The sequence below is a fragment of the Callospermophilus lateralis genome, chromosome 1 (assembly GCF_048772815.1).
Source record: "Callospermophilus lateralis isolate mCalLat2 chromosome 1, mCalLat2.hap1, whole genome shotgun sequence".
Classification (NCBI taxonomy): Eukaryota; Metazoa; Chordata; class Mammalia; order Rodentia; family Sciuridae; genus Callospermophilus; species Callospermophilus lateralis.
This window is the reverse complement of record NC_135305.1, coordinates 54,361,433-54,376,037: the sequence shown is the minus strand read 5'-3', so window position 1 is coordinate 54,376,037 and position 14,605 is coordinate 54,361,433. Positions and strand designations below refer to the sequence as shown.

General features: G+C 40.1%; 1 long non-coding RNA gene across 2 annotated transcripts in view; it reads right to left on the bottom strand.

Annotated features, from left to right (window-relative positions):
* Positions 1–18: 18 nt before the first annotated feature.
* The window catches only part of LOC143381229 (uncharacterized), a 69,254-nt gene continuing 54,667 nt past the window's right edge, over positions 19–14,605 (bottom strand). For both annotated transcript variants that reach the window (XR_013088798.2, XR_013088795.1), the window contains exons 2-3: positions 5,938–6,042; positions 19–72 (exon numbers count right to left, since the gene is read on the bottom strand). This is a non-coding gene — a long non-coding RNA (uncharacterized LOC143381229). The remainder of the gene's footprint in view (positions 73–5,937; positions 6,043–14,605) is intronic.

The following is a 14,605-nucleotide window of genomic DNA, read 5'->3' as shown; positions in this document are numbered from 1 at the left end:
TTTATACAGGAGGATAACCACACATAGATGAGCTGGGAAAGGCTTCTGAGGATTTACATTCTGAGCTGAGACCTGAAAGAAGAGAATTAGAATGCCAGTAATTATTTGCTGTTACTAGAGAAAATTAAGTACATATAGAAATAGACAATGGTATTCACATATTGAGCATCAAAAGCCCTCTATGGGATGGATATGATATGTTTAAATGTCTTTGCATTATATATCTTTTTTTAATTAGATATTTGAGTCCTCAATATAAAATAAAGCCACTTTGGGGCTATAATATTATTTAAATCAAATACTATTTCCCACAGCAAGCTGTTTTCTGTTACCAGTTTAAGTGTTACCTTAGAGCAAAAGTACATCAAGTAATAAAAATCAATTTCATTTTTATATGTTTGCAATGAACAATATGAAAATGAAATAAAGAAAATAATTCCATTTTTAATACTATCCAAAAGAATAAAATACTTAGGAATAAATTGAAGAAAAGAAATGCACAACTTGTACTCTTCAAATTATGAAACATTGTTGAAAGCCATTTTTCACATAAAAAATACACTTTATTACACATGATGTATGTAGGCTTCATGTATATTAAAGCCTTAATATGAAAGAAGAAGTCACAGAAATTTATATGACAATATAAACATTGGAGAGTATATAGTTTTATTACTGGGAACAGTCTATTCTGAAGAATATTGGCTTGAGACACTCACATGAGCACAAAGAAATGTGTCCAAGAATGTTTAATATTCATAGCAGTCCAATGGTAGTTACATAAATAAGACTGGAACAACCAAACTCCATCACCAATAAAATGGATCATTTGTAAAATATAGACTCTGTGCAATAGTATAGGGCCTGGAAAATGTATGTTTCTAAGCTATATGCAAGAGTGTAGCTGGATCTTAAGCTAAGTAATAAAAGTAAAACTGTAGAAGAACTCAGTGTGATTTTAATTATATGAAACTCAGATCTCAGCATGTACAAACACACACACACACACACACACACACACACACACACATACACACCCATTGTGGGATAGTGTAAAAGCACACATGGTAGAACTTCAGAGAGAAGTCCAAAATACAGGTAGGTGGAGATGTGTGAAGGGAAAAAGAGATTAATATCTTCAAGGAAAGACACACAGAAGTTTCAGAGTTTCTGGTAAAATATTGTTCTAACAGGTTGATGGAATTAGAATGCTAAGAGTCACTAGTCTATGCCTGAGGCAGACTGCACTTACCAAAGATGACACAGCAGTATCTACCCCACCCTTCCTGCTCTAACTACAGCATGATATTGGCAGCCTTGTTGAAAGCCATTTTAATACACCAAAATAAATGAAAAGACATCCACATTCACCGATCAGTCCCCAAATAGATGTACAGATTCAACACAAACCCAGTGAAAATCCTTGCTGCATTTGTTTTGGAAATTTACAGCTGATCCTAAAATGCAGATGCAGGAACAAGATGGAGGATTTATATTTCCTGATTTCAATACTTACTGTCAAGTTACAGAAATTAAAACCATGTGGTACTAGCATAATGATGGGCATATAGATCCACAGATTGAATCAAGAGTCCAGAAACAAATGTCCACCTTTATGATCAAGCCCTTTTCAACAAGGGTGTTACAATTCCATGAGGAAAGAACAATACTTTCAGCAAATATTGCTGTGGGACAACTGGCTACCCACATGTAAAATAATTAAATAGGATCTCTACCTCAAACCATATAAAAATATTAACTCAAAATGTATCTAAGATCTAAATCTAAGAACAAAAATCGTCCATCTCTTAGAAGAAAACTTAAGTTTTTATAATCTTTGGAGCATCAGGATCAAGTGATGGGTTTTAGCTCAGACACCAAAAGGACAAGCAACATAAGAAAAACATAGATTTGATTTTATTTAAGACTTTTGTGCCTCTAAAGACAACATCAAGAACATTAAAAAAAATAACCAAAACACTGAATGAAATAAAATGTTTTCAAATCATATATCTGATAAAGGACTCATATGTAGAAGATAGAAGGAGCTCCTCAAATACAAAAAGAAAAATTAATTCAGTTTCTAAATGGGAGTATCTGAATAGGCATTTCTCCAAAGAGCATATTAAAAGATCAATAAGTACATGAAAGGACGCTCAACATAATTAGCCACCAGGGAAATGTAAGTCAAACCCACAATGACATACCATGTCATACCTACCAGGATGGCTGTCATTAAAAAGAGAATAATGGGTTTTAGTGAGGGTGCAGAGAAATGGGAACACTTGTACACCTGGCAGAAATGTAAAATGACACAGCTACTTTGGAAAAGATTAAATATCTAGATATCTTAGGACCCAGCAATTCAACTTTTAGATATATAACAAAAGAAATAAAAACCTATGTTCATACAAAAACTACTACACAAACAGCTGCATTTTTCAGAATGGGCAAAATCTGGAAGCAACCCAAATGTCCATCAATTGATAAATGAATAAAGTATAGCCATACAAAGGAATATTATCCAACAACAGAAAGAATGAAGTACTACATGTGCTACCACATGGATGAGCCTTGTGAACATGCACAGAAGAAAAGAAGCCAGTCACAAAAGACCACATAGTGTGGTTTTTGTTTTGTTAAATGTCTAGCGGGGTATCGTGGCACAAGTTTGTAATCGCAGCAGCTCAGGAGGTTGAAGCAGGAGATCACAGGTTCAAAGCCAGCCTCAGCAATTTAGCAAAGCCCTGAGCAACCTAGTGAGACCCTGTATCTAAAATAAAAAATTAAAAAAAAAAAACAGGCTGGAGATGTGACTCAGTGATTAAGCACCCCCAGGTTCAATCCCTGCTACCAAAAAATAAATAAATAACTGTCCAGAATTGATAAATCTGTAGAGACAGAAAGTAGATTAGTAGCCGCCTAGGCCCGAGGTTGGGGTTGGATGGGAGGAAACGGTGAGTGCCCGTTAATGATTATCGGGTATGTTTTGGGGGTGATGCAAGTGTTCTAAAATAATTATAATGGTTATGCAACTCTGTGGATATACTAAAACCACATACTTTAAATGGGTGAATTTTATGGTATGCAAATTATATCTTAATTAAATCTTTATTTTAAAGCGGGGCCTGGGGACATGGCTCAGTGGCTTGCCTAGCAGAGACAATGCCATGGTGGAGTCAGTCTCCAGCACCACCAAAGAAAAAAAGCCTATCACTCTCTGGGCGCAGCAACACAGGCATAAAATCCCAGGTACTGGGAAGACTGAGGCAGCAGTATCGTAAGCTTGAGGCCAGCCTGAGCAATGTAGCAAGATCTTACATCCAAATAAAAATTTTAAAAGGGCTGTGGGTAGAGCTCAGCCTATGTCAGGATCTGGGTTCGATCTCTAGTAACCGGGAAAAAAAAATTTTTTTTAACGCTATCAGAGACAATACCAGAAAATATCAGTGTTCCTATCATTGAAGCATTCTGAAAATCTGCAACAAGTGACTGGAGGATGTGAGGAAGTGGGCTGCAAAGATAATTGCCTGGAGTAGAGCGGCTCTCAAAAAAGATAGGATGAAGAGAAGGGCGGAAGATAAAAACTAGCTCGTGACTTTTTAATTGGGGTTTTATCACTTTTTATCATTTCTACCCAGCATACTTTGATGGTAACCTTCCCTCAGGTTATACTTTTATATTGGATTAGCTCATAAAGCTCTTCTAGAAAGTTCTGGCTGAGATATCTTTCCATCTATAAGGATTCAGTAATGGATAATGGAATGATTAGACATTGTTTTAAAATGATAAAAGTTTGTCACACTAAGATAGGTTTTTACCCAGATGGCTTTAATGTATTCTTTTCCCCCTACTCTGGGGTGACAGAATACTAGTTTCCTTAAGATAATGTGATTTTTGTCTTTAAATGAAATTCTATTTCAGCACAAAGATTGTTGAAGTCTATATGAAGGGCTGTGGGGTTAAGAAGATGACTTAGATACAACACTTAAGGGTCTTAGGATCTCATGATGGGATAAAGGGCTTAGATAACTTTGATACCAGACACAGAGTATCATCCATCCGCCTTGGTATCTAGTTGATTTCCCAAAGCTTTCCTTCCATGTTTAATACTCCCTATAGCTTCTGAGAATTTGAGAAATTACAAATACTAGGAATCGACAGATGAGGGCTTCTACTCCACTGTCCATATCATTTCCCTCCATTTCCTGGTCTGAAAAAGCAGCATTTGAGTCCTTTAATTCTCTCGCATTCAAATCTTTTTTCTGTGGGAGATTTGTATCCTCTAAAAGAAAAAACAATCAAAATCCAAAAAAGCAGAGGAAGATTTAAAAAGTAAGTCAGAGACAGATAAAAGCTATTTCATTCTTTATGATCTTAAAGATCCAAGTGTTTTGAGATTCCTCAACATTTGGACTTTTCTTTAGATAAGTTTTCCCCAAAACACATGTAATACCGACACCTTAAAATCTGCCAGTGTTACAACATAAATATTCAAGACACTCCCAGATAAATGCAAAATTCCAACTCCATTTTTACACCATAGAATTCTCTTAAAGCAAACAACAAGGGTCGTCTGTGGCAGCAATTTGATTTCTCGATATTTAGGCAAAATGCATGATTATGTATAAAGATATTGGTGCAACATTGCTCATAAGAATAAAACACTGGAAACCATCTAATTGCCCATTAATAGAGCATTTGTAAAATAAATGTCATATCGCAGAATACTTTTCAGTCATTAATAAAATTAAGGTGGATGTATATGTTTACATGAACTGACATGGAAAATTCCAAGATATATATTTCAATAGAAAAAAGGATACTATAGAAGAGAATGTTTACTGTGAATCTACTGTCTCTCACAATATAAACTTCTCCAGAGCTAATGGCTAGATTCTTGTTCCCCATGTTATATGACCCATGTAACAATACATACGCATGTACCTTGCACACAGCTGATGCTTAATGTCTTTAATGAAGGAAATACTGCTATTTACCAGTCATTTTTTTTTAAAGAGTGAGAGAGGAGAGAGAGAGAGAGAGAGAGAGAGAATTTTTAATATTTATTTTTTAGTTCTCGGCAGACACAACATCTTCGTTGCTATGTGGTGCTGAGGATCGAACCCGGGCCGCACGCATGCCAGGCGAGCGCGCTACCGCTTGAGCCACATCCCCAGCCCCCAGTCATTTTTTTTTTAACAGTACTGAAAATTGAAGGTAGGGCCACTCTACCACTGAGTTACAACCCAAACCCTTTTTAATAAAATATATTGTCCGGGCTGGCCTTGAACTTAAGATCCTTCTGCCTCAGCCTCCAGAGTTGCTGGGATTACAGGCATGCAGCACCATACACAGCTACCAATTAATATTTTTATGAAGAAAATTGACAATGACACTTTTATGATTTTTCAATAATTCATTATTTTCTGGGTAATAATTGCCAGTAAATTATGAAGTCTTTTGTTTGGTTTCATAGTTTTTTAATGAGCTCTCTTCTGCATTTAGCTGCCTTTTAGCATGATTTCTTCTCTTCAGTTTCATAATAAATGGCCCCACATTCTTGTTTCAGCTCTATGAAGGTTCTTGTAAAGGCAGTGCCAAAGTTCATGATCATTTGAGTCCTGCTTTTGTGTTTAAGTAGATGCATTTGCAGAAACCGACCCCCAGGGGTCAGAGTTAACAAAGTAGAAATAGACTGGGGGTTTAGTCAACAGCTCAAGAACCTTCTCTGCTATTCCTCTAGAGTTCCCTCTTTTCTTTTGTGAGTTGGGTTTTTCCATAAAGTTGTGGGGGTTTTTGTTTGTTTGTTTGTTTGGTGATACTGGGGAATTGAACATGGGCACTTTACCACTGAGCTACATCCCCAGCCCTTTATATTTTTTGTTTTGAGACAAGTTCTCACCAAGTTGCTGCTGAGACTGGCCTCAGACTTACCATTCCTCTTCTCCTCAATTTCTGGGATTACAGGCATGTGCCACTGCACGGAGCTCCAAAAAGGATTTTTTAAAATTTTATTCACCTGGTGTTACAGGAGTAGATCTAGTTGACAAAAAGAGAAGACAATGTCAAAATCATCGTGAGTAGGCTAATGAGCCTTTTGTATATTGCACAAAAATGTTCCTGACTTGACAACTTTGATAACTATTTTAAGTCTTTCCAAATCCTTTAGCAAGAATGTTCTTTGCTGATTTCCCAATAGATTCTATAACCACAATGATACAATGTTTCTTTTTAGAAAAAAATTACTTTATATAAATATACATATACTTTGCATCTGACCTCAGCTCTAGATTACAGAAAATGCAAATACACACACACACACACACACACATTGAGAATTGCTTACTCTTTAAAATACTTATGGTATTAAAATTCAGATTGCCACTTAATTCAATAGTCTTGGAGGATAATTCTATTAGAGAGTTGCCTCTTTAGATTACAATGAAAGCCGTTCCTTTGATGGCAAACAAATGTCCCAGAGTTTCTTGCATCCCAGCTGACTTCACTGTTGTCCCATGAAAAACCAGAAGAAAGCAAAGGCCACTGTGCTAGGTAACAAGCAAGCTCGAGCACAACATTTACCCAACTTTCATCAGTGTTCCGTAACCCCTGTCACCCTGGCACAATACCACCTCCCAGACACCTCCAGTCGTTTATCTTTTTCCGTATTTTGCTTCTAAGATCCAATTTCCCTGTATTCTCCTCCTTCCTAAGTTTTATTGTTATTTGGATTCCTCATTTGATTGTAAACAAACTGCATCTTATTCTCAACCCATTCAAAGAACTTCCCTGCTCTATTCTCCTTGCAGAGAGGGAAACTTCACTTCCTGAGTCCCCTGGGATAGAAGTGGCCCTGATGTGTGTATTGCAGGAAGGCAGAATTCTCCTGTTTCCACTTTCAGCCCATGAATGCATCCGTTCGCCTCTCATTGTCATTCTCACCTCTGACCTCCCTTAGACATTCACCACAAACTCGGTCACTTGGGTCACCACTTCCCTCTGGAGGGCTTTAATCTCCATGACCAGCCTCCTTTGTCACAGTACCTTGACCTCTCATGTCCACAACTTGAGTTTAATTAATTACTTCCCTGAATTGCTCCATCTCTGAAATGTTGAATTCCAACATGCCCCCCCCATCACCACAACCTATTCTTCCAGATGACAACAGAGTCACCATTCAACTAGACTGGCACCTCTCCTTCTGAATCCCACCCACTCTGCCCCGCCTACCAAGCCTACTTTGTGTCCCTTCGCTCTTTCCACCCCAGACTCTGCTCAATTGGTGCAACCTTTTGCCACTACTCTACATTATTCAATTCCTCACCCACGTGGACTCCTTTTCCTTTTCTCAGCTCTTCCCTCTTCTGTTTTCAAGTCACATACTCTTCCAGAGTGACCTCATTTCCTCCCAAGCTTTCACTGATAAGCTGATGCTTCCCAGATCTCTATCTCCAGCCAGATATTTCCCCTAAATTCCAGAGCCACGTAACTGGAGTATCTATTGGACTTTCCATACACTCTTCAAACTTAGCTTGTCAAAACTGAGTTACTCATCCTTCCCCCACAGCAGGAGTGGGAAATGTGATCTTCCTTCCATATCCTTCATCCGAGTGAAAGGTGCATCATCTACCCAAACTGCAAACCAAGAGTCATTCTTGATTCTGATGTCTCCCTTAGCCACACACAATGTTGCAAGCACCAAGTTCAGTCAGTTGCACTTACTTCTAAGTATCTATGAAATGCATCCACCCCATAAGGACCCTATCCATTTCTTACTTGAATCAGGCGTCTTTGATTGCAAATAAACTAGCAATAGAAACAGACATAGAAAGTAGCTCTGGCTACTTTGTTATAAGGAGCATGTGTGTGTGTGTGTGTGTGTGTGTGTGTGTGTGTGTGTGTTGTCAGGAAACTGAGCAATTTCCCCAAATTGAAGAAAAACTACTAGGCTTTTGGAAGGATAGGAACCAATGGTCTGCAGATGTAGGAAACCTTCTAAGGTGTACGATTAGCTGATTCAGCTTCATTGCTTTGTGTTCCTGAGTACCTCCTAACTAATCTGTCTAAACTACCACCTAGACAATAAAATCTAAACACAGTGGCAAATAGTCTCTTTTTCTAACATAGAAATCCAAATATCTCTTTCTCACGCTTGAAATCATTCAATTTTGAACTTTCAGAACAAAAACCTGAAATTTCAACATTCATGAATTGGCTTCTATTAGCCCCATCCCTGCAATTCACCTGCTCTTCATCTACCTCACACTCTGTACCTATTTGACTACCTACATTCAATTCTTTGCTTGTGCAAAATTTCTCCATGTTCTGGTGCCTGGCAGAAACAGAACTCACCCAGGAGAGTTCACATGAAGACCCTTGAATGAAGAACTACTTTTGGAGGTATAGGAAGGGTTAAGTGACTCAACCAGAAAAAAATGAAGTATCCACAGACCAGCAATGGTGGGAAAGCATCACCAGCTAAAGCTGAAAAGACAAGGGGAGGAAACAGTGATGTCAGATCCCAGAAAGAGGTGGAGTCATGATAGGGAGGCACAACCATTCGGAATTATAGGTGCTGGGAGCTGTAGCTACTGCCAGAGGATTGGAATGCCCACCTCTACAACAATTGTTTCTATTTCCCTACTAGAATGTTCCAGCATAGGATTTTTTACACCATTGTGGCAGTTTGATCACTCAACTAGCTTCGGCATAAGGCCAGATCTTCCAGAGGATCTTGTATATCCTAGCTTTGGCATACCCAAAGCACACACAGCACAGAATCTGGCTCATAAGGAATGTTCAACTTATATTTGCTGGATTAATGAAAAAATAATTAATTTAGCTATTTTCACATTTTCAAGGTAGAGTATTTATAAGCGATATAAGAAAAATGAAGCAAGCTTTTCAGGTTGGGTGGGAGGATAGGTTTATTGAGATAAAAAAGCTACCCACTCCTGTGTTGGGCTCCTTATGTCTTCAGGATTAGACACCAACTACTTGGGGGAAAAAAAGCATTAAGTTAAAATGGGAATAACAATTTCTCCGATTTTTCAAGGAAACAATGAGCAAGAACCCTATGTTAATATAAAGCAGAAGGCAAGTATGTCTTTTCTGATGCAAAAAAATGAGTCAATGAGTATCAATGAGATTCCCCAAACAGGAGGATACTTGGAACAAAGAGATGAGGAAACATCAAGTTTAATTGAGAGTGAATAGGCCTCTCTTGACCCTAGGAGTGGTGCATGGAACATGGAAGCGAGGGCAAGATGTCCCACAAGAAACAAAAGTGAATTGGCTCTCTCAGGGTAAATACGAGTCAAGACTTATTGGATAAGAGTGGAGGTATAGAAAACAGCTGGCTCTTACACCTGTGAAATTTCACTGCAATCTGATTAATTTATCTTTAAAAATGTGTCACTCTGTAGCTTGGGTACAACAAGTCAGGAATCAATATCTGATGGCTCCCAGAATAACTTGCCAACTGTTGGACCAAGTGATCATTCACTAAAATATGAGATGTGTTAGAAGCCAGGCTCATCTCTCCTACACACATTCAGTATCAATTCAATATCAAGGCTCAAATATGAACTTTTATAATCTACTCTAAAACAATAGGTTTTCTTATGAAAAATTCAAAATCATAGTTACAAGGCTAAAAGTTGAAGGCAGATGGCCTTTGATGAGCCAACCTATGTGATCCTGCATTTTCTTCTCTATAAAATGGGGAGGATAATTCCCACTGTGCCAGCTTTGCATTGCTGTGACAACCAAGTGCATGAAAACCCTCTGTGAAGACAGAAGTGCCGTGAAATGCAGGCATCAGCTGATGGGGCCTCTGCCTACAGCGTTAGGCCCAAAGGGAGCTGCATGTTATAAATGATAGTCCCTAGTTTTCTTTTTTTAACCAGAACAAAACGTCACTATGATTTTGGATAGAAATAATTAAATGAGGGAAGGTTCAGAGCAGCAGGAAAATTTCAGGCAACTTAAGCAGGGGAAGTCTTAAGTCAAGGCAGGAGGAAAACTTGGAAAAACTGAGACAAGGAAAGGAAAAATAAAACAAATATGCAGCTTACAAAGAGCAAGAGCCAAAAAGCTCAGAGGACTATAGCTCCTTTTCCCAAGGCAACAGTCCATCCCCAAGCTGAATGCCCCTTCCAAGGGAAAGAGAGAGAGTTTTCCTAACGATGGCATCTTCTGTGGATGTTGGGGTGGCAAGGACAGGAGAACTGTGTATTTGAAGATGAAAGGAAGACAAATCACTTGAACCAAGCCTAAGTAAAAATGGAAGAAACAATGAGAGGAAAAAGGCTAACAGCCTGAACTTGCACTAACGTAAATTATGTCAAACATGACTAAATATATACAACACACAGAGCAAAAGCAGGAGCTCAAGTTCACACATTAGCCAGACCCGGGCTCACCAGAGGAGCCAAGACTCTCAACTGCTCACACTGTGAACTTGCCTAGCCGGCCTAAACGAAGGGATGCCAGGCTGGAGGGATGGCATCATTGCAGAACTGGTACGCCCAATCCAAAGCACTGGAGAGAAAAGCAAAGATGAAACACTAAACACTCCAAGTCAGCACGCGCGTGTTCAACTCCCAGTTCTACCACTTAGAAATCCAGACTCTTCGATGATTCATCTCACTTTCATGAACTCCAGTTTTCTTCTTACCAAATGGACTTGATGACACTGGCTCCACTTGCAAGGTTGTTGTGAGAATCAAAAGACTTGATAAAGTCATGGGCTGCGGACATAGCTCAGTTGGTAGAGCTTGCCTTGCATGCACAAGGACATGGGTTCAATCCCCAGCACCACAATAAAAAAAAAAAAGAAAGATAAAGTATGTCATAAATGGAAAAGTAGTAAACAAATGGTCTCTATCAATACAGGATTTCCATGGGGCCTCTGCCTACAGCATTAGGCCATGGAGTCCACGTTCCATGGAGTCCACATTCCCTCCTGCTGAAGCACATGTACAAGTTTTGATCAGCCTGAGTTGGGGCCTCCGCCATCTTCACCCAGTTGTCTTCACCCAAGGAGCAAGCCACCTTCTTCCTGGTGAGCTTGAGCCACGGTTCAGCTGTGGCCACAATGGTGGCAAACCTCTACCCACGCCTGCTCTTCTCTCTCTTCTTTCCTCAGAGCCCAGCAACAGACTAGACTCCTGCATGCCTCATCTGCTTCCTTCTGCTAAAGTTCCTCGGCTCCTTACTTCCCCACTAATGGCATTACTCATGGAAAATGGCCTGCTACAGGGGCCCTGCACACTCTACCTCCCTCTGCCTTCGAGTGCGATGAGAAGAGGCCTTTCCTTCACTGGCCTTAGCAAGGATGGTGGGGCAGTGGGGACATAGGGACTTTTTTGTGCTGGTCTAGATAAGCACTTTAGTCTCTTTGGGGATCCTCTGGGGACTCCCTTTGGGACACAAAGACAGATGACTTGTGAGGGGGCGGTCTCAGAGGAGGCTGAGTCCTGCCTTGTGCCACTTTGCCATCAGTCCTGTTCTGACGAGGCTCTCCAGTCCCTGGCCTCCTAGAGGCCCCTGTGCACTAACATGTCGCCCCACTGGCTTCCACTTTCCCTGGTCTTCTGCCCTCCCACCTTTTGAGCCCAAATAGAAGCCCAGGACTCCACTGAATTCAGCGATGCAGGGCCTATTTGTTTTATTTCCTTTTTCCCTTGTTAAAAAGAAATTTCTCTCAGTGCCCACCATCCTGTTTAGCAGCATTGTTTACAAGCTTCAGTCACCAGAAAGTTTGCTATTGACTCCATATTGTTGAGTCTCACACACCCTTAGGACAGAGATGGGCTCCCATCCAGTGGCGAGATGTCCAAGCACTCAAGAGTGAAGAGGAACTTGAGGCCATTCCATAGTGATATCACAATTTTTTTTTGCATTATAAAATTTACAATGACCTTTCATGAATGCATTATTTTATAGCAGTCTTACAACCACCACATGAAGCTAGTTTTTCCAATTATAAATAAAGAATTCACACACACACACACACACAAAAAAAAAAGAAATATAGAATTCAGAAAGGTCAACTAACTTGCCCATCAAATATTGAACGACCTAGACGTGATCCTGAAGTCTAAACCCACTTCTTGGGGCTGTTTGGCCTGCTTGGAGCTTTTTCCAGCACCTATAAGGCTAAAACCCTTATCTCTTTCAATCTCCCCTTCTAACACAGCCTATGCTGATCAGTATTTTAAATTACACACACACACACACACACACACACACACACTCCAGCGCTTGGCACTCCTGATTATCCTCTCACCTCTCTCTACCTTGTCTTATCTTTTTTCCATAGCACTTAATACCTTCTAACATTAGACATAATTTACATGTTCATTACTTTTTTAGTTGTTGTTTTCTACTTCCCCCAGCTAGAACATAAGCTCCATTGAGTGGAAATCTTTATGTTGGTGGCTGATGTAACTCAAGCACTCAGAATTGTACCTGGCATGTTGTGATGCTCCATAAACACTTAGAGAGTGACCAAACAAACTGATGGATTTGCACTGTGTTTTGAATGTCCCTAATCCACCGGACACTCAGTCCTTAAATGCACTCCCTTGAACCCTCTGGGATGCCTGCTCTGAACTCAGCACCACTACCATAATCTCAGCTTTTCCCCAAATCCTTTTTCCCTCTGATCCCAACCCAAGTCTGGCTCTTGACTGAGAACATCACCTCCTTGCAGTCCTCGTACAAAGAGGCAGCCTTTTCTCACCTTGAGGTTCCAGTCACAGTGGCCCCTTCACAATCAACCTATCTATTGTAGCATCCCAAATCTCTGTTCCATTGCTTTCTTCTTTCAATCTCTTCTTTCTTTTCTTTGAAACACCTTAGTACACAGAATAGGTACTATATAAGTGTCTGAGAAAGCAAAGATAGATGAAGAGGTGAGAGAGTGGCAGGCATAAAAGAGAGCTGGGTTTTTCCTTGTTTATTCCAAATTTTTTTACTTTGTTCAACTGCACAGGAGGAAATAATTCCTTCGAGGAATCACTGTATTCCTGAAGTCCCCTCACTCTATTTTAGACCGTGAGCATAGCTTGAGAAGAATGGGAGTTCTGGATATTAAAAAGGGCAAGGCACATGATCCAGTAACAAGAATCTGATCCTGGAACTCGGGTGTGCAGGAAAGAAGGGTCCTGTTCAGTAGGAAGCAGGACTGGGTATCCCCAAATCCAACCTTTTTGGTGTGCTCTCACTCATTTGATGAAGAGATTCACAATGGCTAATTCCACATCGCCCATCCTATGGACGCAAGAAGGCAACCAGAGAGCTAACTCTTCCAGTCCAAAGGGTGAAAGCAATGTCTCCCTAATCTTCCAAATAAAGCCAACCATGTTAAGTAGACATCCAATTCAGTCATCTTTTTTGAATAGCAAACTTGCTCTGGGCCATTTCTAGGTGGCAGCCTTCCCTTACAGGTTTAACATGCATAACCTTGTCTAATTCTCTCCAAAACCACATGATGTCATTGTCATTTCCCATGTGGCAGATGAGGAGCCTGCAGAGTACGTGGGGGAGTGTGGATTAGTGGTCAGACAGCCTGGTTCTAAAACTTGCAGGCTTCAATATCATGTTTTATTACTTCCCTTCCCTGCTATTCATAATCAAACAACTATGGGGTTCATTTGATAGAGATAATAACCCAGCACTTCTGTGCTCAGATCAAAATTGTGATTACAAAGCTGGCCCTGCAGTTGTTGGTGCAAAGTCAGGTCCCAGAAAATGTTGCCAACAATTGCCTGCTTATGGTGGTAGAAACCAGTTTTTTCATTCCTATTTTGTGAAAATGACAAGAGCCCTTGACCACTCAGCAATCTGTGTGGTCATGGGCCACCCTCTGTGATTTGGGGTTCTTCCTGAGCCCCCTGCTATAAGAAAGTTAAATGATTGAGGATGCTTTCCCTGAAGAAAGAGTTTTTATATTGTATATATTTATCAGTGCATCACTTCTCCTTTCCAAAAATAGGACTTTTATTCAGATCTACTCAGTTCTGGGAAGAGAAACTGCATTTGAATATAAGCATGAGTACCACCTGTGGCACTCTGAAGCATGCACACCAGAGTTACCTCCGAAACAGGCCTGGGGACTGAGGAAGATGGGCATCCTCTCAAGCATCCATCCTCACAGCAGATTCATTGCTGGAGAAATTCTTCGAGATTCCATTGTTCTTTTTAAAACATGATCTTCCATGAAGAGGAGAGTGTCCAATTCTGCCCTCTTCTGGGTATTTGGACAGTACGCAAAACAGGAATTCTCAGAAGTAAGGTCTTGCCACTATCTGCTAGGGTACCTGTTAAAAATTCATTCATAGGACCCATTTCAAACCTACTGCTATGGTTCCCTCAAATTTCATGTTACAAATAATCCCCAACATCATGTTAATGGTATTTGAGAGATGGGATCTTTGGAAGTTGATTGGGCCATGAAGGCTCTGACCTCATGATTGAATTAATTCTTTCACATATTAATGGGTTGTCCCAAGAGTGGCTTTTTATAAAGGTGAGCTCTCCCTGGCTTGCTTGCACCCCTCTTGCCATTTTATGCCCTGAGCTGCCTTGGGACTCT